This window comes from Xenopus laevis, chromosome 5L, assembly GCF_017654675.1.
Source record: "Xenopus laevis strain J_2021 chromosome 5L, Xenopus_laevis_v10.1, whole genome shotgun sequence".
Lineage (NCBI taxonomy): Eukaryota > Metazoa > Chordata > Amphibia > Anura > Pipidae > Xenopus > Xenopus laevis.
The window spans coordinates 36,162,078-36,184,795 of NC_054379.1; the positions used below are offsets into that span (position 1 = coordinate 36,162,078).

Consider the following 22,718-nt stretch of genomic DNA (forward strand, 5'->3'; position numbering starts at 1 on the left):
GTGAGAAGCAAGATGATGATGAAACCCCTGTAGAAGATCAAGAGGAGGAGGCTCCTAGCGAGGAGCAGGAAGATAAAGAAGCTCCTTGTGAGGGGCAAGAAGATGAGGCTCCTGGCAAGGAGCGAGAAGAGGAGGCGGCTGTTGATGAGCAAGAAGAGGAGGTGGCTCCTGGCAAAAAGCACGAATAGGAGGTAGCTGCTAACTAGGAGCGAGAAGAGGAGGCAGCTCCTGGTGAGGAGCAGGAAGAGGAGGTGGCTCCTGGCAAGGAGCACAAAGAGGAGATGGTTCCAGGAGAGGAGCATGGAGAGGAGGCTGCTCCTAGCGAGGAGCAGGACAAGGAGGTGGCTCCTGGAGAGGTGCATGAAGAGGAGGCAGCTCCTTGTGAGGAGCACAAAGAGGAGGCTCCTGGTAAGGAGCACGAAGAAGAGGCTCCTGGCAAGGAGCTAGATGAAAAAGATGATGCTCTTGGAGAAGAGTAAGAAGAGAAGGCTCCTGGAGAGGAGCATCAAGAAGAAGAGTCGCCTCTTGCAGAACATCAGGAAGAAGCAGCCACTCCTGCAGTGGTGCAGCCAACCCTAAGAAAATGTGTGAAGAAATCACTTTTTATTAACATGTATTTATATAGCGCCAACATATTGCGTAGCACTGTAAAGTAAATGTGATTATATGACTAAATCACATGAATTATATACATAGAACATATGGAGTTACATACATAACAATCAATACCAGTACAAAAAGGTGAGGAAGGACCCATGCATAGGCATACACTCTAAAGGGAAGGGAGTAATACACAAGGTGTGGGAGTGGGCAAGATCAAGTGGGTGAGAAATGTGGTACTGTATGTGGTGTTGCGTTTGGTCGTTAAGCAGAGTGAGGGTAGGCTTTTTGAAAGAAGTAGGTTTTAAGAGATTTCTTGAAAGCAGAAAGGTTGGGAGAAAGTCGGACAGACCGTGGGAGAGAATTCCAGAGGAGGGGTGCAGCCCTTGCAAAGTCTTGAATGCGAGCATGTGAGGAGGTAATGAGAGAAGAGTTGAGTAGCAGGTCAGTAGAGGTAAGCAGAGTAAGCAGTTGGGTGAGTATATAGAGATGAGTTCAGAGATGTAGGGTGGGGCAGAGTTATGAAGTACTTTGAAAGTCAGTCTCATTAATTTGAATTTGATTCTAAAAAGGTAACGGAAGCCAGTGCAGGGATTGACAGAATGGCGAGGCAGGGGAGGACCGGTTGCTGAGGTGTATGAGCCTCGCAGCAGTGTTCATTATGGACTGGAGAGGTGACAGTCTCTGGAGGGGAAGGCGAATTAAAAGAGAGTAGTAGTACAGTAGTCTAGACGTGATATGATGAGAGAGTGAATAAGAATTTTGGCAGCATCTTGGGTGATAAATGATCGTATTTTGGATATGTTCCTAAGGTAGAAGTGACACGATTTAATAAATGACTGGATATGAGGAGTGAATGACAGGGCAGAATCTAGGATAACCCCGGGCCTGGGGAGAGGGGGTGATAGTGGAATTGTTAACTATGATGGATACTTCTGGGATGTTACTGGTGTTAGTTGGAGGAAAGAGAACCATTTCAGTTTTAGAAAGGTTTAATTTAAGGTAGCGTTGTGACATCCAGGTAGAGATAGCGGACAGGCAGGAGGAGACGCGAGTTAAGAGTTCTGGGTTGAGATCATGAGATGAGAGATAAATCTGAGTATCGTCAGCATAGAGGTGGTAGTGGAAACCATACGAGTTGATTAATTTGCAGAGGGAGGAAGTATAGAGGGAAAATAGCAATGGTCCCAGGACAGAGACTCGAGGAACTCCAACAGAAAGAGATAGGGAAGAAGATGCTACTCCGTTGTAGGAGACACTGAAGGAACGATTGGTGATGTAAGAAGAGAACCAGGACAGGGCTGTGTCATGAAGGCCAAGCGAATGGAGGGACTGGAGGAGGAGAGGGTGATCTACAGTGTCAAATGCGGCTGAGAGATCAAGCAGTTTTAGTAGTGAGAAATGATTGTTGGCTTTAGGAGTTAAAAGGTCACTAGTTAGTCGAGTCAGGGCAGTGTCCGTGGAGTGTTGTGGCTTAAAACCAGATTGTAGGGGGTCCAGCAGGTTATTGTCAGAGAGGAATGAGGTTAGTCGGTTGTAGACTAGGCGCTCAAGTAGTTTAGAGATGAAAGGTAGCAGAGAGATAGGTCGGAGGTTGTCAAGATTGGAGGGATCAAGAGAGGGTTTTTTCAGAATTGGGCTGACAAGAGCATGTTTTAGTTGAGAAGGAAACAGTCCAGTTGAGAGCGAAAGATTACATAGGTGAGTTAAGGCTTTGATTAGACAAGGATTGGTATTGCGGAGAAGTTTTGAGGGAATTGGATCAAGCGGGCAGGTGGTAAGGTGAGAAGAGGCCAAAAGCTTTGAGACTTCCTCATCAGTGACAGGGGTGAAGGAGAACAGGAGAGACTGGGGAGTGTGGTGGAGGTCTAGGGGGGTTGAGTAGTGTAATGTCCCTACTGATAGTGTCAATTTTGTTTTTGAAGTGCTCAGCAATAACTTGAGCATAGACAGATGTGCATGGAGGGTGTGGAGAAGGGAAAAGAAGAGGGTTAAAGGTGGAGAAAAGTTGTGCTGGTTTTTTAGAAAGGGAGTTAATGAGTGAAGTATGTTTGGAAAAGGCTGGTGTTATAGTAGCTTAGGGCAGATTTGTAGCTCCAAAAGTCAGATTTGGAGCGGGATTTGCGCCAGCGGGGCTCAAGTGCATGTGAATGTCTTTGGAGTGCTTTTGTATGAGCAGTGTGCCAAAGTTGAAGTGGTTTGGGTCTAGCACGTTTAGTTTTTAGAGGAGCAAGCTCATTTAGGGCAGTGGTGAGAGTACTATAGTAGACAGAGGTAGCCACATTAGGACAAGAGATGGCTGAGTGAAGAGAGTCAAAGGAAGAAGAGAGATGTGACATGTCTACAGCTTGCAAGTCACGGTAAGTACGTGTTTGGGGAATAGCAGGGGGTGAGGAGGGAGCTAGTGAGAGTTGAAATGTGAGCATATTGTGATCAGAGAGGGGAAATGGTGAGTTAGTAAAATTGGTGGTTGAACAGAGTCTGGTAAATATGAGATCCAGAGCATTACCATTGGAGTGAGAGGGGGAGTCTGAGCACAAAGATAAGCCTAGGGAGGAGGTAAGTGAATGAAGTTTAGAGACAGAAGAGTTGTTAATGTTGTTAACGGGTATATTAGGCTAAGGCCACACTAGGCGATAGCGCCGCGATTTTTAAGCCACAATCGCTGGGGAAACTTTTGCGCTGGCGTCTATGGGGTATCGCGAAAAATCGCCAGCGTAAAAACACACGCGGCGATCTTTTTTCTATTGTCGCTCGAAATCGCCTAGCGAGGCGAAAAATCGCCAGCGTAAAAACACACGCGGCGATCTTTTTTCTATTGTCGCTCGAAATCGCCTAGCGAGGCAATTTCGAGCGACAGTAGAGAAAAGATCGCCGCGTGTGTTTTTACGCTGGCGATTTTTCGCGATTCCCCATAGACGCCAGCGCAAAAGTTTCCCCAGCGATTGCGGCTTAAAAGTCGCGGTGAAAAGTCGCCGCGAGTCAAATCGCGGCGCTATCGCCTAGTGTGGCCTTAGCCTTAATAAAGTCACCTAATATGATGGATGGGATATTTGATGAAAGAAAGTAAGGAAGCCAGGCAGCAAAGTTGTCCAGAAATTGTGCAGTTGGTCCTGGTGGTCGATATATAACAGCAATGCAGAGTGAAACAGGAGAAAAGAGCCTAATACAATGAGCCTCAAATAAGGAGAATGATAGGGAGGGAACAGGTGGACGAACTTTAAAAGTACTCTGAACTTCTGAAGTACTCTGAAGAGTTTGGGTAATTTATTTATTTACTGGCAATGGCTTTTCATCTGTCAGTGCCCCGTGTCAGCCAGTGCATCTCCACTTCCCTTTCTTCTGTTCCAATCGTGCAGGATATCTGCCCAAATGATCAGAACAACAGATAGGCAGCCAAAAATAATATTGCCCCCTGTATCACCCACAGACTGATCCATCAAAGTGTCTAACTGATAGGACACTATATGACTGCCTCTAGGTTGTACTAGGTTACTGACTCTGGGTAGAGATCTGGCCAATTCTACAGATATCACTGCTGATACTCTAGTAGGCAAATAAGTGTGGGAGATATGTTAACTCTCACAGGGCTACTGTAGTTCTGGCTTAGCTATAAAACTTCAGAAATGGATTTACCATCTAAGATAAAAGGTGCCATTCCAATCCATGTAGCTGATATCATGTAGAGCCAGACTAAGCCTTTTATATAATTAAAAACAAGTATTTGTCTGTAATTTATTTTTATTTCAATCCTGTCTAAACCTTTCCACCAGGAGAATTTTCTGCTGCCACAAACCCTCCCCAGCTTCCTAAATCCCTTCACTGTCATCACTCACATGTCTTTGTATATGTATATAGTCATGTATGTGTGTCTAAGATGAGTGTGTTTCCCTCCCCCGTAGCATAGAACATGATCCAGGGTGTAACAACCGACTGCCATTTGGAGTCAGTAAGGAATTTTTTTCTCTTCAGTGCAGACTGGCCGAGCACTGAGTGTTTTTCTTTCCCCTGGATCATCATCCAAGTGCATGTGAAGAGGGTGGGTGCATGAGTAGGGAGGTGGTTGCATGTGTGGGTGTGCAGTGGGTGGGTGCTTGTGTAAGTGTGTATGTGATGAGTGTTTGTTTAGATGGGTGGGAGGCTAAGAATGTGCGAATTTAGGGAGTTGGGTGTGTGTAGGCAGGAGTGGGTGCTTGTGTATGTGAGTGGATAGTCGTGTGTATGTGTTGTTGGGTATGTTGCCGGTGGGTACTGCAGGTTTCAGGCTGATCAGCCTGTCAATAATGGTGGATAATATATGACACTTGATGAAAGTTAACATATATAAATGCTGCTATTTTTCCAGAAAACCCCTCAGGGCACTAATTTGCTTACAGGTTGGTGCACTCAATGCTTCTCATGTGACAAAAGCAAACAATTGGGTGGTTGTTTCAGTCAGAGGTTTCACATATTGGGTGACAGGAGGGAGCTTAATATTTAATTAATAATTGGAAGGATAGCAAAATACTGTGGCCTCATCAGCAGAATAATTACCAACTTCCCTAACTCACACGAACAATTCTTATGCCTCACTCTTATTATTAAATACAGGTATGGGACCTGTTATCCATAATGCTTGGGACTTGGGGATTTCTGGATAAGGGGTCTTACCTTAAACATGCAAACATTAAATAAGCTAGTTTTGCCTCCAATAAGGATGAATTAAATCATAGTTTGCATCAGGTACAAGGTACAGCTATATGTGACCTGGTATCCAGAATGCCTGGGACATGTTTTTTTGGATAATGGATCATGGACTATTGTCTTGTTTTCAACCTAAATTTAACTATGTAACTTTATAACATAAACGCAGCTGAGTCTGGTCTGAACAACATGTATGCTCCGATGTCCCATGGTGTGGTCGTTCTGTGGGGAACTCTCCTTTTGAAAGGGATGCAATTTTGATTTTCTAAATAAATACTAGAAACCAGTGTCGGACTGGGACACCAGGAGCCACCCAAAAACCTTAGACCAGTGGCCACTCTCAGTACTATTATTCTTCCTCTCCTCACTCAACCTCTATTCTCCTAGTCTCTTTACTTTACATATTATAATCTATTATTCCATCTATTTAGCTTCTTTTTCTCATAGAAATAGGGAATGACCATGAAATAGGCCAAATGTTTAGCAGCATGAGGGGCCACTGACACCTGGGCCCACCGAGACTTTTCCTGGTATCCCAGTGGGCCAGTCCGACACTGCTAGAAACCCGCTCAAAGAGTTCAATACTTCTCTTTGATATGACAGCTTCTTGTCTCAGCTTACAGAAGCCACCATTTTAGTGAGATCATTTAAGCAATGTTTGTGTTATAAAATATTCAGTTTGTGTCCTTAAGCCAAGCACCTATATCTGTTTCCTGCAGGACCGTCAATCTGCTTTCATCATATCTATATTAAAATCATTATGATTAAAGGTATCTACAAACATTATTGTTAGTAGACTGCTCCAGTGGGAAAATAAGAGGAGACTTGTCATTTAGACGTAGACTCTATAAAGAAGAAGCAGCTACTGTATATATGAAAGGAGGAGCATTCAGCATGAGAGTTCAGCATGACAGAAGCAATAATATTCCCATTGTGTTTTATAAGAAAAGATATTCTGCATCAAACTGAAAGCCACCTGTTCGTGAACGTTCATAATCTGCAAATCATTCGGGTCCTTCCACTTCTCATCTTGGAACATGGTTTTGGAAAATGTGATTGCCATCAAGAAAGTAAATCAAAGCCAATATGTTTATTAAACCTTATGATTGTTTTATTGTTTCAAATCCCAGGGGAAGACACTCTATATAACTACATTATACATCTGTGTATATGATATGCATTAAAGGGTATAAGTTAACTTTTAGTATTCTGCGACAATTTGCAACCGGTTTTGATTTTTTTTTTGGGTTATTTCGTTTGTATCTGGTTGCTAGGTGCCAGATTACCCCAGCAACCATGCATTGATTTTAATAAGAGACTGGAATATCAATAGGAGAGGACCTGAATAGAAAAATGAGTAATAAAAAGTAGCAAAACAATACATTTGTAGACTTACAGAGCATTTGATTATTAGAACTGCCTCATGCTGGCTAGAATGTAAATCGGCGGCGCCATGGCTATTGGTTCGCTTCATTTTCCGAAGTCGCCCGAAGTTGCCTCACTAGGAAACATCGGATGACTTCAGAAAATGAAGTGCTCCAAGTGCCATCCCACCAGCGATTTAGATTCTAGCCGGGAGATTAGTCCCCCCCTGAAGAAGAGCTGATTTATCACTGGGCGACTAAATCTCCCCAAATCTGAGCGTGTGTCTAAGGGTAAGGGCACACCTGGCGATTTAGGGAGATTTAGTCGCCTGGCGACTAATCGACTCATCTTTGCCGCGATTGTCTCCCCTCTGTCTTACGCCGGCTATATGCCTGTGGCATGGCACACGTGCCACTTCGTATACCGAAGTTGCCTCACGAGGAATCTCCCCAAATCGCCCAGTGTGCCCCTACCCTTAGAGTGCAGCAAAGCAACATTATCTTAAAAAAAAATAAATGACCAGTCCATAGTGATGAGATGACTTCATTTTTCTCTGGGATGGCAGTTACATTTCAGTGGAGATAGTTATTACCAGGCTTGTGGAGTTTATTTAACTTGAGTAGCTTAAGTGCAGTATCTAACACTACATGAACTTCAAAGCAAAGTTTTCTATGGATTTATGCACAGCCTAATGTAACAGTGACATGCTTAAAGTGAGCAGAACTAAATTCGGCCCCAGGACGTTCGATATTAAATAAAATCATTCAGTTTGTACTTACTGCGTTTTCTGTCATCCTCTCGCTTGTTAGTTCAGCTTGTCCTTTAATCCTATAAACTCCTCAGTAATCATTTTTTCTTCACTCTGCAGTAGCGGATAAAAGTGTTGTAAACCAAACTTTAATTAAACAGCCCTTTATATCCGCCGAAACAAAAAGCAGTGGGAAGCTTTAGAAGTATTATTAGACATCACTCATAATCTTAAAGACACCATCATACCAAATTCCAGATTAGCGATGGATAGACCTTGTCATTTGATAAGACACACATAATATACAGCAGCTTTGGAAGCAGTAATCTATTTACATATTACATGAATAGCTATAAGTATATATATATATATATATATATATATATATATATATATATATATATATATATATATATATATATTGTACAATTGTTTGTGATAAACACCTGACAAAGGGGCAGGTCCTGGAAAATGTAGTGTGCAGTTTGACTCAATATACACAAGGGGTTTACCCTGTGGATTCCATGTAGCAGCCATGGAAAAACATGGACATATATACTAAATAAATATAAATAAATATGACTTATCACAGGCAATTACCTGTGATGTATCCTGGTGATGAGCTGGTGTATTGGGAAAGACTGCACTGCCAAGTACTAGCCATAGACCAGCATCACAACAGCAGTCCTACTACAGGTTTGGCATTCGTTATCTGGAAATCTGTTATGCAGAAAGCTATGAATTATGGAAGCGCCATCTCCCATAGGGGCAAATTTACTAAAGGGCGAAGTGACTAACACAAATCTGCCAGTGTGACTTCATTTTGAAACTTCGCCGATTTACTAACGGGCGCAGGCGTAACTTCGCTAGCGAAAGAGACTGAACCTGGCGCTCATTCGCACTCAATCGGCAGGCGAAGTTGCGCTCTGGCGAATGGACGTAACTGCAAATTCACTAAGATGTGGATTTTACTGACTGTTACCTCTTGCGCCAGACTTGCCTTCACCACTTCAGACCAGGCAAAGTGCAATAGAGTAGATAGAAAATTTAGTTGAAAAAAAACACTGGCGTCTTCCTTTTTTCAGGGTGATTGGCTGCAAAAGAGCGTAAATTTTTTTGGGGTAACCCACTGCCCCCCTAAATTTCCTAACATATGGCACATAAACTATACACTGGGCTCATGTGTAGGGCAATATAATAACTTTATTTACTTTTATTAAGCTTCCCTGGGCTTGTGTAATGTAAGTATTTGCTGCAACTTGAATTTTCAACGCTTAGTAAATTTGCCCCATAGACTCCATTTTATCCAAAATAATCCACATTTTTAAAAATGATTTCCTTTTTCTCTGTAATAATAAAACAGTAGCTTGTACTTGATCCCAACTAAGATATAATCCTTATTGGAAGCAAAACCAGCCTATTGGGTTTATTTAATGTTTACATGATTTTCTAGTAGACTTAAAGAGCAAGTCAACTCTAAAATAAAAAATTGCCTAATAAAAAACCCCATCATTTTAAGCAAAAAGTTTTTAAAGTTACTTTTTAAACAATGTTGCAAAAGTCTTAGATCCCCAGCAAAGACAGGTCTGTTAATCAACTGCCTTGTTTTACATTGTATCAGCAGTCTGAGCCATCAGGGCAGAGAATAGAAAGGGACAGACACTGTGTTCAATAGCAGTTCATATACAAATAACTTAAAAACCCATAGAAAACGTAATGTATATTGCAAAGTTGCTTAGAATCATGTTTTCTTTAATTAGGTAAATTTCAATTGTGGGGTTGATTTTTGCCCTTTAAGGTATGAAGATCCAAAATACGGAAATCCAGAATTTTCTGGATAACAGGTCCCACATCTGTATAATCTACAATTAGTATACATACTGGTATATATAGTTTATAGATGGGAATATAGAGATAGGTCTGTATAAGTATGTGTATATATGTGTATATATGTGTATATATGTGTATATATGTGCACTTGGGATCATTTTGAGCAGTTGAACCTGATGGATTTTGGTCTTTTTTTCAACTTAACTATATATATCCCAGAATATGTGTTTCCTCACATTGCAGCCTAGCTGCTACAGCACAGACTTGGCAACATTTTCCAACACAGTGCAGTAACCCGTAGCACCCAATCAACATTTGCTTTCATTATTCTACCTGCAGAAGACAAGTCAAAGCTAACTGCTGATGGGTTAGTGAAGCATATTTACCCAGTGTCAGTAAATGACCCCCAGTGAAGAGTGATAACTGTCACCTGCTATGGGCTTATTAGCTGTTTCTCTCACAGCCTCTTGTGATATTTTAACAGCAGATTAAAGAAGCAGAGCAAATCTGCACTGTCCTTCTCAATTCACTGAATAAGGCCAGCATGTAGCAAGTGACACGTTCCCTTCTTAAATTAACAGATTAGGAGCAAGATTTCGGAAAATGAATACTTCATAAAGCAAACACAGTGACAGGATAACTCTTAGGGGTGTTATTTACTAAATTCAGAATTTATCTCATATTTTATTTAACAAACCATGACCAAACTCCCATGCCTGATTTGACCCCATTTATTAATTAAAAAAACTCAAATTAATCAGATTGGCGAAAACCCAAATTGTCTGTTTCTTTTTACTTTTATCCCAAATAGCTCAATTTTTTTTTTTTTGGATTTTTGGGCTATACCCAGCACAAACCACAATAACTTCAAATTGGGATAGGTGTCTCGCCTATTGGCTTATACAGGACCTCGACAGGTCTCAGATGGCATTTTTTTATATTTGGCAGCATTGGGGCATAATAAATCTCAAAAAGTTTTTTTTTCCACGAAAAATTCAAGTTTTTCCAGATAAATTCAAGGTTGAACAAATAACTCACTTAAATCAATGGTTAGTATAAAGAAACGTGTAAGGGATTGTAAAGAAAAAATCAACATTTTTATTTCAAAGTACAGGTATGGCTTTTGTCATCTAGAAACCTGTTATCTTATTCAGAGAAATACAAGGGGGATTGTGGGAGCACTCCAAGGCTAAGTAAAAATGTGTTTAAATACAATGGAAGTGCTACCGCTTTAGCCAATTAATAATCAATGCCTCATAAGTAATTCAGTGTATATACAAGTGCATGTGTTTACCAAAACAGGGGTTTTTAGTTGGAATGTTATGATCATAAAGTTGATAAGCCACCATACCACGTCAAGCTAAACCCCATACGGTGGTCCCTTAGTATAAAAGTAGCATTCCTTGGGATAAGTATCTCCTGACCTTGGCATTGGTTTCAATCAGAGGGATAGATCCTTCCCCACCATTAACTTTTGTGGCTTTTAAGACAGATAGGGGCTCATTTATCAACACTGGGCAAATTTGCCCATGGGCAGTTACCTATAGCAACCCATCAGTGATTAACTTTTTGAAACCAGCTGCAAGTAGAACAATGAATGCAGCAATCTGATTGGTTGCCATGGGTTACTGCCCATGGGCAAATTTGCCCAGTGTTGATAAATGAGCCCCAGAGATTTCCCAAACCAACACCCATTTTTAAAGGCAGGAGACCACCATTTGTTGAAGGGGGCGGGTGTGGGGGTGCTACAAACCACATGGCGGGTGTGGGGGTGCAATCCAGAAAATTCCAAATTACAGAAAGGTCGTCTATAGACTCCATTTTAAACTAATAATTCAAATTCATAATTTCCTTTTTCTCTATAATAATAAACAGTACTTTTACCTTGTACTTGATCCCAACTAAGATATAATTAATCCTTATTGGAAGCAGAACAATCCTATTGGGCTTATTTAGGGGCAGATTTATTAAAGGGATACTGTCATGGGAAAAAAAAATTTTTTCAAAATGAATCAGTTAATAGTGCTGCTCCAGCAGAATTCTGCACTGAAATCCATTTCTCAAAAGAGCAAACAGATTTTTTTATATTCAATTTTGAAATCTGACATGGGGCTAGACATTTTGTCAATTTCCCAGCAGCCCCTGGTCATGTGACTTGTGCTCTGATAAACTTCAATCACTCTTTACTACTGTACTGCAAGTTGGAGTGATATCACCCCCTCCCTTTTCCCCCCCAGCAGCCAAACAAAAGCACAATGGGAAGGTAACCAGATAACAGCTCCCTAACACAAGATAACAGCTGCCTGGTAGATCTAAGAACAACACTCAATAGTAAAAACCCATGTCCCACTGGGACACATTCAGTTACATTGAGAAGGAAAAACAGCAGCCTGCCAGAAAGCATTTCTCTCCTGAAGTGAAATTGACAAAATGTCTAGCCCCATGTCAGATTTCAAAATTGAATATAAAAAAATCTGTTTGCTCTTTTGAGAAATGGATTTCAGTGCAGAATTCTGCTGGAGCAGCACTATTAACTGATTCATTTTGAAAAAATTTTTTTTTCCCATGACAGTATCCCTTTAAGGTTCAAGTTGTGTTTTCCGTGAAAATTCGAGTTTCCGAGTTCAAAAACACACATTTTCAGGTTAAAAAAAAAACACATTTTTCGAGTTTTTATTTTTTTTTTTAAAAAAACTCGAATTTTCCAGATTTCTTATACCCCAACCCCTGGAAATAACTAGAATTTAAAATATACCAATATCAATGACAGAGGTCCCATGAAACATTTAGATGTTAACAGCCTGTTGTTTTTTTAGAGAGTTTTGCCCTATAAACTGGAATGATTCAAGTGATTCGAGTGTTTTTTGTAGAAAACCCAATTCGGGTTTTGGGACTCAAATTCGCAGAATCAGGTTTTTCCCATTCAAAATTTTTCTTCAATAAGATACCATTTGAGAAACGGCGATTCTGGCAGCAGCCCAGATGCCGCCCCCTCTTGCTCTGTGCTTAAAAAGCAGCGTTGGAGCAGGTCAAAAGGGGGCAGCATCGCCAGTACATTGATCGCAATATCGCTCTCTGCACTAGCGGAGCTGAATTTCCGGGTTAAAACCCAGAAATTCAGCTCTTAAAGTTACAAGAGCTTTTTGCCGCCCCTTGCAACTGGCCTCATAGCAAGAGCGGCCCTGCAGTCGAGTTAAGAGTTCATTTGAGCTATTAAAAACACTCGTCCTTTGATAAATAACCCATCAAAAAATGTTTAAATTATCTTTTAGTAGATATAAGGTATAAAGTTCCAAATAACAGAAAGACCCCTTATTCAGAAAACCTCAGGTCCCAAGCATTCTGGATAACAGGTCTGATACCTGTACATTCAAATAATTTTGTGTTGGAAAATATGCTCTCTGTTTTACTATGAGAGCTGTTTCTATACAGTTTATTTATAAACATATTTATGCAATGTATTTCACAAACTGTTTGTATATACTGTATTTTTGTTTTGTTTTCACTACAAGCAAAACTTCTCCTTTAAATAAAGAGAATAATGTTTATCTTATAATGGCAAGGGGGAAATTTCTCAAGCAGTTGTAGAACTGTGTTAAAATAGAAACTTGGGAAATGATTTTGTGTACAACAGTAAATAGCTTTAGGTCTATGGGTATTCTTCTGTTATGTTCCTGCAATGCTTTTGCTGATCTGGCAGTTCCAATGACAACTGTGGGGAAATTCATGCAAATTAGTGCTGGCAGGGTTCAGAGTAAAACAGGGTTTTTTTTAGGGGAGTGGGATCTTAGAATTAATATAAATTAGCACAGTCCAACCTATTGTCCATTGTTGTTGTTGAGGGCTGTGGATTGGATTTCAGTTAAAGGCTTCAGGTTGGGCAGCAGCACAAATGTAAATAGCAGTTTCTTTCTTTCATGCACCATCTCTCCCTACTATACCTGCTATCCCACAGTCACACTCCCTTCCCAGAAACTATTATCCCACTGCTACTATAGGCACCATCTCTCCCTACTATACCTGCTATCCCACAGTCACACTCCCTTCCCAGAGACTATTATCCCACTAGTATTGGTACCATCTCTCCCTACTATACCTGCTATCCCACAGTCACACTCCCTTCCAAGAGACTATTATCCCGACTGTTACTATAGGCACCATCTCTCCCTACTATACCTGCTATCCCACAGTCACACTCCCTTCCCAGAGACTATTATCCCACTGTTACTATAGGCACCATCTCTCCCTACTATACCTGCTATCCCACAGTCACACTCCCTTCCCAGAGACTATTATCCCCACTGTTACTATAGGCACCATCTCTCCCTACTATACCTGCTATCCCACAGTCACACTCCCTTCCCAGAGTTACTATTATCCCACTGTTACTATAGGCACCATCTCTCCCTACTATACCTGCTATCCCACAGCCACAGACCCTTCGCAGGGACTATTATCCCACTGTTACTATAGGCACCAACTCTCCCTACTATACCCGATATTTCACAGCCACAGTCGCTTCTCACTTGCTATTAATCCCATTGCTACTATAGGCACCTACTATTATGCCTACATATACATATAAAGTCCCACAGCCACAATTTTCCTACAAGTTATTATTCCCACTGCTGCTGGGACCGGACCATCATAACCTACTCATCGTACTTTGCCACCGCTACAACTCCAGACGCTATTTAATTCGGTTAAAACACCCCTCCATTTTGCCATTGCCTTTCCCCCTTAAAATGAAAGCTTTGTGTGTTCGGCAATACTCTAGTGAAGCTAAAGCCAATCCACAGGCCTAAGTTAGTGTAATATACCATGCAGTCACTTTTCTTTAACATGTTAATAAATGACATTTAAAATTGTCTTGGCAGCTCATTTCTTAGTGCTAAAGTTATGTCCATCTGTGTTGTGGAAAAGAATGTACCAAACATCTCCACACTCCAGAGATTGGGGACAAGCTATTTACAAGCTCAGACCTTTGATGATGTGTATAAAGTTGAAACATATTTTGATAGTTGTATGGAATACAGTACTTTCTCATGAGGCCAATAAACTGTCAGCTGTTATGTTGCAAAGAGGGGGGGCACTGGAACAGAGGAAAAAGTACGTTTGTGTAGGAGACATTGCTGATCAAAACAAACCAAGGAATCTAGACAATGTTTAGCCCAGATTAAAAATGAAAAACTGAACATGTATCATACTTTTAGTTTCTAGCATCTATTTTGCTTTTAAATGTAAACATAAAATTTCTGTGTATCCCAACTTTGCTCCAATTGGTAGCAGACACTGAATTTACGACGGCTGCTTAAAATAGAAACTTTATAAGGGTCAAATCTTCTCCCCCCCCCTCACGAAAGCTGTGTGCAGCTGTGTAAGCCAGAGGCCCCACTGTAAAGTCTGCTTCCTATTAGCGAAGATAACAGAATGTTGAAAGATTCTTTTAAAGTGAATAGAACAGATATGCTTACGAGAAAAGGTGCAAAGTAAATATGTGAAGATTAAAGCTGTTGTGAGGTTATGCTAGAAGCTGGTGTGATGCCAGGTGGAGAACTTTATATGCGCTGCTCGCAGTTGAATAGTTGGTTGTTCATGAGGCTGAAAAAGAAGCGCTTCCTGCAAAATATATATGCTCCCTCTCTCCACTTGTCATTTTTATGTGCCCCTGTTTGCTGCCAAGATAATTAACCTTGGCAAATATGCATTAAACTATACCAATTTAATTAAATGCTTGGTTTCAAGCAGCTGGTAGAAGTACTACCTATTATAATAATAGGGGAAGAAGACCCTATAACTACAGTAGTGCAACAAGATGTATTTTGTATGTTGTGCACGGTGGAGAGGCGACCACAGATATTTTTCTTGGTGGTGGTCAGGTTATGCTCCTTATGATTTCTCTATTTCTCTTTCCCAGTTTTCTAGTTTTTTCAATATTATATAAAGGAGTTTCTGAATCTCCTTGCTGATTATGCTTTTTACAATTCCTCCATTGTTCTTGTCCATATTGCCACAATTCCGATATATTCCATCAAAGCCCTACCGCTTGCATCATGATAATCCCCTAACTGAAGCCAGCAGGAGCATGACTGAGCAGTGAGCTGCTATTGCTATCATTAAAATATATTCACAATATATTCACAGTCAAGAAAATTGGTATCAGGAAGAAACAATGGGATTAAAAATATCTATTCTAAAAAATATGGTTCTCTGGTAGAATAACCTATGCCAACAAAATAAATAAAAATGATGTATATACTGTATCTGTCTAAATACTACATACCTGGTAAAAACCATGGTAGCTAGTAATACAGAGTTAGTTTCCTTATACCTTAGACAAGTCACCCCAATGGAATTTTCTGTTAAAAGGTCAAAGACAAAGCAGGAAGAATATGTTCACATTGTACACATATTCAAATATATTAGCCGTGCCTTCTAAAGTCAGTTACTTATATATTAATTAACTACAAGCATACATTTTGGGGTATATTTATCAAAGAGTGAAGTTAGAGATGGCCACAGTCCTCTAGAGTGAAATTCCGCCACTCTTCATTCATTTCTTTGGGGTATGAAAGGCGTATTTATCAAAGGATGAACTTTCACTCATTGATAAATACTCTTTTGAAAATCCCATAGAAATGAATGGAGAGTGGCAGAATTTCACTCTAGAGGACTGCGGGGACTTCTAACTTTGCGCTTTGATAAATATACCCCATTGACTGGTGCTAATGTTGACATATTTGCCCAATATATAATGATGTGAAAAGTATATAGGAGTGAACTTTTGCATTATTCCTATCTTCCTGAAGACTGAAAATTGTAGATAAGTAGGAAAGAAGAGCCATAGGCAGGCCAGATTTCTAAATTATGCGTCCCTAGGCCAGGTGGTCCCTGTTCCCCTTCCCCACAAGTTTACACGTCTGCACACATGTGCAATAGCGTTTCTTACAGGGTCCAGAGCTGGGGATTTTTTTTAGATGTGGCTGGGTAGCATGACGCCCCTGAATTCATGCCATCCTAAACCTGAGCCATTGTGGCCTTTCTATAGGTTGGTTAGAAGATGGTTAGAAAAATTAAACATTATGGACTTTCTTTTTTCATCTTCACTGAATAGAAAAATGTCAAGGCTATATGCTCTAAGCTAATTCAATACCTAAATATGTATTATTCTGGGGTAAGAAGCCAGTGCAGTGTCTCTGAAGATCAGTAGGCAGTGTTACTAGGAAAGAATGGGCACAATATTCTTTTTTTTTTCTTAAAAAATGGAAGCAGTGCTCTCTCTTGACACTCTCTTTCCAGACGATTACTGAAGGTACTGCTGAGTGGACTGGGGGCAGTTTTGTACCAAAAAAAAAAAAAAAGACCAACGGGCCATTCCTTCTTGACACGTCCCTACCGAGCATCAGTATCACTTTAGTATACAAGACTTCTGACTCACTGAGCACAGAACCATTTTCCGGCTTGGTGAGCAACTCATGGTGATGAATGGTGGGTTGAGAAATGCATAATATGTATCTATGAATGCATATTTGCATAATGGGAACCAAGAGCTTTCATCCAGTGCTTTAATATATGTTTCTCAGCGAGACTAGATGAATAGCTTGCTTGTCTTTGGGTTTCCTGACTCGTACTTTAAAGCAGCATGTAATAACTTTCTCTTTTTCACAGAAAGAAATTACTCACTCTCAAAGCACCCATAATAGAATTGTCTCAGGCGCAGTTTACCGTAAGTGTTAGGAAACAAAATACTATGCAGCAACGTGAGTTTGATTCTGGCCTGGACATTATCTGTATGTCTCCACTTGCTGCCATGGGCTTGCTTCAGGTACTCCAAAACGCAGGCTTGCTGTATTCATGGTGGAACAAAGCACAGGGACCTGTGGCATTCCATTTGTGCAGAAAGGCAGAATTAAAAACTGCTTCAATTTTTTTAATTTCCACCAAGGATAGGCTCATTCAATATAAAATCCTAAACCAGATCTATATCACCACCAGATAATGGGAGAAAGATGGATAACTCCTGTCCCAGATGCGGTCAGACACAAACTTTTTCCATATGATCTGATCTTGCCCACCAATAGCCAACTTTTGGCAAAATATCATTAACATTCTGGTGAACCTAGAACCTATAGCATCAACCATGTTGCAGGGCCGCTATTAGAAATCACAGGGCCCCGTACAACATAATTTTCTGGACCCTGCCCACCTCAGATCCCACCAATCCCACACCACAGTTAAAAGACCACACAGACATCAGCACTAAAAATGGTAAACCCCCCCATACACAAGTTATAAAAAGCCATTGATAGTGAGGGCAAATTGGTGACCAGGGCCCCCCCCCCTATAAGTAAAAAAAAACATTGGCGCCAGGGCCCCCCATAAAAGTTTATAAAAAATCATTGGTGGTCAGGTCCCCCCATAAGTTAGAAAAAAAGTTTGGCGTCAGGGCCCCGCCATAAAAGTTTTTTTAAAAAAAAACATTGGCGCTAGGGCCCCCCGTACACGTTAAAAAGAAACATTGGGGCTCCAGAGAATATTTAAAAAAAAAATGGTGGCAGGGGCCTTTAGAGTTTTAAAATAATACATTGGTGGCTAGGAGTTTAATAAAGTTAAAAAAAACCACATTGGTGTTCAATAGAACTGAACTCGTGGCTTCAGGACTTCACCATCGACTCCTTTTGTGGCTTTGGTTCTTTTCGCGTCTTTGAGACTTCAACTTTGCCTCTTTTTGTGGCTTCGGATCTTTTCATGGCTTTGGAACTTCAACTTCCTCTCCTTTCATGGCTTCGGGAATTCAACTTCGGCTCCTTTCGTGGCTTCGGGACTTCAACTTCGGCTCATTTCGTGGCTTTGGGTTTTTTCACGGCCTATGGACTTCTACTTCGGCTACTTTCATGGCTTTGGGTTTTTCCGTGGCCTAGGGGCTTTGGCCATTTGGGACTTCTGCAGGTGCGACATAGCTTCGGCTCTGTCAAGGGGGCCCCAGCTATTTAGAAAAGTGCAGCACAGCTGGCCCCCCCTTTAGGCCCGGTACAACAGTAATCCCTGTGCCCCCCTGATGGCGGCCCTGCATGTTGGATGATATTATCCCCACTATTCCCCACTAATTATTCCATGCTAAAACAAAACATTGCAATGCACTGGATGGGAGCAACCCTACCTAGTGTTTCCTCATGGCAACATTTGCTAAATAAAGCAATTTAGAGTTTTAACAACGTTGTAACACTCTTTTCTGCACCAATTTCTAAATACGATAGAACATGCAGAACAATCTATACTACTTCTCATGACTTTATTTTGTTTGTTTCTTGTAGTAACAAAGCAATAAAAAAAATGATCTTGCAAACAAAAATGGTGGATTACTCTCATATTTGCACACTGCCTTCCCCCTATGACCCCTAGGGGGTTATGTAATAAAGGGCAGTAAGTTTGTCCAAGAGCAGTAACCCATAACAACCAATCAGCAGAAAACATTTACTGGTCGGCCTGTTTAAAAGGAATCATCTTATTGGTTGCTATGGGTTACTGCTCCGGGGTAAATTTAGTTCCTTTTATTACATATGGGGGTTAGTGTTTTATATTTAGCCTGTTCTATAATATATATTTATCGAAAGCTGCAGTGTTCAAGGGTACAGTTTCCCGTTAAATGGGCAGGTTTGATGGTGAGAAAAATACACACAAAGAAAACCCTGGAGTGGAACAGATTCCGCAGCTGCTCTTCCCACTCCCAATGTTATTATTACATCTCATACAATATTGTACAATAACGCCACTCGTGCATCAATTTTATTTCTGGTTGTAGCTGTTTTTATTTAGCAATACTTTCCTTCATTCTGGCACGCATTAAATTGCTTCTTTGCGATATACAGTTACATTGTTGACACAATACAAACTGGAGCAGCTGTACAGACTGCAGGGTTTCACTGTGTTTTTTCTCTTTTTTCACAAGGAGACACATAAACCCGGATTGTGGCTCCAACAAAGTTGAATTTTCTTGTAAGAAACTGTCAAATAAATGCTGCCTGATATACGGCTTGGCACAGAAAAGCGAGCTTAGTGCAGCTACCCAGGGCTTCAGCAACATGACACTGGATTTTATTGGATGAGTAATGAACTGCTGAGTGAAGGGCAGAGACTAATTACTGCAATATTCTTTTGTTAAACTGCTAGATATAGTCTCTTGTCATATCACGATTCCCAACTTGGTCCCCATCGGATCCCATCGGTATTGGGATTTATCATCTGTGGATACTGCAAATACAAAATAAGCCTTCCCTTCTGTGAATCGCTGTTTGCTGTGCCCCCTGCAGTTGGCATGACTCATGTCAGCTGACATGTAGGCTGGCAATGATTGGGTAAGCAGTGGCGCACCGCAGGGCTCGCTGCTGAGACGGCTATGTTTATTATTAGGTAGCAGCATTATTGCCACTAATAATAATCCGTCTGCCAAGACAAATAGGTCAGCTTATGGGATACGCTGCCCTGTTCACCCTGACATGTGTTTATGCGATGAAGCAAAAGCAGTGATTGATTCAGCTCCATGTTTTATTTTGCCTGCTCCTCGGCAGCACCTAATATCTCAAGCAGAGTAAGACTGCCCTGGTTATTTTTACCAGCCACTAAAACATACACAAAATGTAACGTAGGGAAAGGCAAATGCTCTTCAGGGGACAAAGAAGAGAACCTGTAAGCCTTGGAAAAAGTGACAACGTGTTGAAAAGTTAAAAGAAAAAGTACAACAATTGCGTGGCCTGCAAGCGTTTGCTTCTACAGTGGCGTGACACACTGGTCAGTCACATATGACTAACACCTTCCATTTGCTGTTTACAAAGCGGATTACACTAATCTTTTTATTCCACATCTGAAATGCACCTTTTTTTTTTTTTACAAGTCAAGACAATAATATTTACTAAAAGAGAAAGTGTGCCTAAAGGAGACGTCATCGATTATTTATTACCAAAACGCTGGGTGTTCTGAGCTATTTTATTTATTGGGCATCCTGGTTCAAGGGTAAATCACGGGATTCTGTATTTGATTAAATCCCCTGAATTCTCCAGGAACAATGCATAATGGGTAATGTAATAACAGGTGCAAATTTGAATTCAGGCATATTAAGTCTTAGCTATCAATCAAATAATCATTTGTTGTTTATCTGTTTGTAAACAAATCACTAACTGGTTGCTGTGGGTTACTAGATCTTAAACAAAACATGCTTTTGCACAACCTCTATATAAGATCTTTCAGACCAAGAAGCCATTTAATATTGTGGATTACTTTGGATAAAATTTAGTCTATGGAAGACAGTCTTTCCATAATGCAGAACTTTCTGGATAACAGGTTTCTGGATAATAGTTCCCATACCTGTATTATTTGTATTTTTAATGCTCAGTTGTGCTTTTGTTAGGCATTAATCAAAGTTCTGATTCGCTATGTCTAAGCTAAATTAAACTATCCCACCCTATGCAGCAGTAGTGTAAATATAAAGTACATTTCATATAAAAGTGAAATGATCCTGCTCTGAACTTCTGATCCTGAGTGTATATTTCAAATACCTGCTATAAAAGCAAGAAAGGACTGTTTTTTGCCAGGAAGGAAACAGTCAGGAAATGCACTTCCTTGTTTTCAATAAGTAATGGTTATATTTTTTTCCCTACAAATTGCAAAACATTATTTAATATTACACATTCTCTTTTACTGGTGATGGTATCTCTCTAAATGAATCAAACAATTGTTGGCTTTATTCTTACAGTAAATAAAAAATAATATACTAAAACCGGTGAGATGTGCAACTAGGGAGTAATGTAATAACAGATTAAATAATAAATTATAATAAATTGTATGTTATTTCTTGCTTGGTAAAACAATGATACTCCCATGTCTGAGAGATGGCTATTTCAAATGAACTTTTTGTAATTCCTATCAAGCTCTCTGCTCCCTGCTATTGCCCCTGAGTTTGGGAGAGGCAGAGGAGGACATAGTTATCACAAATATTAATAATCACTTGCATTTTAAAATTAAGGTTTGCTATATAGAATGACCTTTGCAGGATTATAGCCAGATTGTATTTAATTTATTCAAACTCCTGCTTTAGTTTCAGATTTAACCCTAGAATTCAATAGAATTTTAGTGAGATAAACCAGGTGATATGTTTTTGATGCAATAAACACACCAGGGGTAGGACCCCGGTTTAATTCGCTCCGTGTGCCAGCCTCTTGCTTCTTCACATGTTTTTCTCACTGCACTGAATTTGATACATAGTTAACTGAACTTTCAGGAAAAAGTGACAGTACAGGTATGGGACCTGTTATCCAGAACTAGGGTTTTCCAGATAAGGTGTATTTATGTAATTTGGATCTTCATACCTTAAGGGTCAGGGCACACGCTCAGATTAGTCACCCGGCAACAAATCTCCTCTTCTTCGGGGCAACTAATCTCCCCAAACTGCCTCCCGCCAGCTAGAATGTAAATCGCTGGCGGGATGGCACTCAGAACGCTTCGTTTTCCGAAGTCACCCGCAGTTTCCTGGTGAGGCAACTTTGGAAAATGAAGCATTCCGAGTGCCATCCCACTGGCGATTTACATTCTAGCTGGCGGGAGGCAGTTCAGGGAGATTAGTCGCCCCTGAAGAAGAGGAGATTTGTCGCCGGGTGACTAATCTCCCCGAATCTGAGCCTGTGCCCTGACCCTAAGTCTGCTAAAAATAATTTAAACATTAAATAAACCCAATAGGATAGTTTTGCCTCCAATAAATAAGGATTAATTATTTCTCAGTTGGGATCAAGTACAAGGTACTGTTTTATTTTAACAGAGAAAAAATAAATCATTTTTAAAACTATTTGATTAAAATGGAGTCTATGGGAGATGGCCTTCCCATAATTTGGAGCTTTCTGGTTTCAGTGTCCGGATAAAGTGTCTCATACCTGTATCCATAATATTAATTATATTTAACTTTAAAGGAGAATAAAAGTTACAATCTATAATCGCTGGAATTGTCAATACGTTATTATAATCATTTGTTGGTGCCTAACAAAACCCAGTGATTATTCCTGTACATAGGGGCAATAAAGACTGTATTTATAGATGTGCATTTTTAAGGCTCATGTGCATCTCTTTTTGTTTCTATATTAATTGCCATTACTTGATATCCCCTGAAAACGCACAATTGATGGTCAAGTTCTACTTGCAGCAATTTCTGTTGTCAGGCAACCAATGGTAATTAATCACTAAAATGTACAGTTCTTCTTTAATGAGATTCATATAGACAATTGAAATATCTTCATATAAGTAGACGCATGCCAAATAACCCTCTAAATGTACAAATATAGCACAGGAGCATCCATGTAACATTTTCTTATTGTCACCGTGCTGTCATGAGCATTTGCAAACAAAGGATCTCTACTGTTAAGAATTGTAATTAAATAGCCACATATACTTATGGATTTCATGTCAGTGAGTTTATTCTAATACTTATTTAATAAGCACATCTCATTTA

At 40.3% G+C, this 22,718-nt stretch overlaps 1 long non-coding RNA gene across 7 annotated transcripts in view; it reads right to left on the minus strand.

Moving 5' to 3' along the window:
* Nucleotides 1-22,718, minus strand: part of LOC108716608 — a 442,310-nt gene that overhangs the window by 190,713 nt on the left and 228,879 nt on the right. For 6 of the 7 annotated variants that reach the window (XR_005961207.1, XR_005961210.1, XR_005961206.1 and 3 more), the window contains one exon: nucleotides 7,428-7,510. The exons of the other annotated variant lie outside the window; for it this stretch is intronic. This is a non-coding gene — a long non-coding RNA (uncharacterized LOC108716608). The remainder of the gene's footprint in view (nucleotides 1-7,427; nucleotides 7,511-22,718) is intronic. 7 annotated transcript variants of the gene reach the window in all.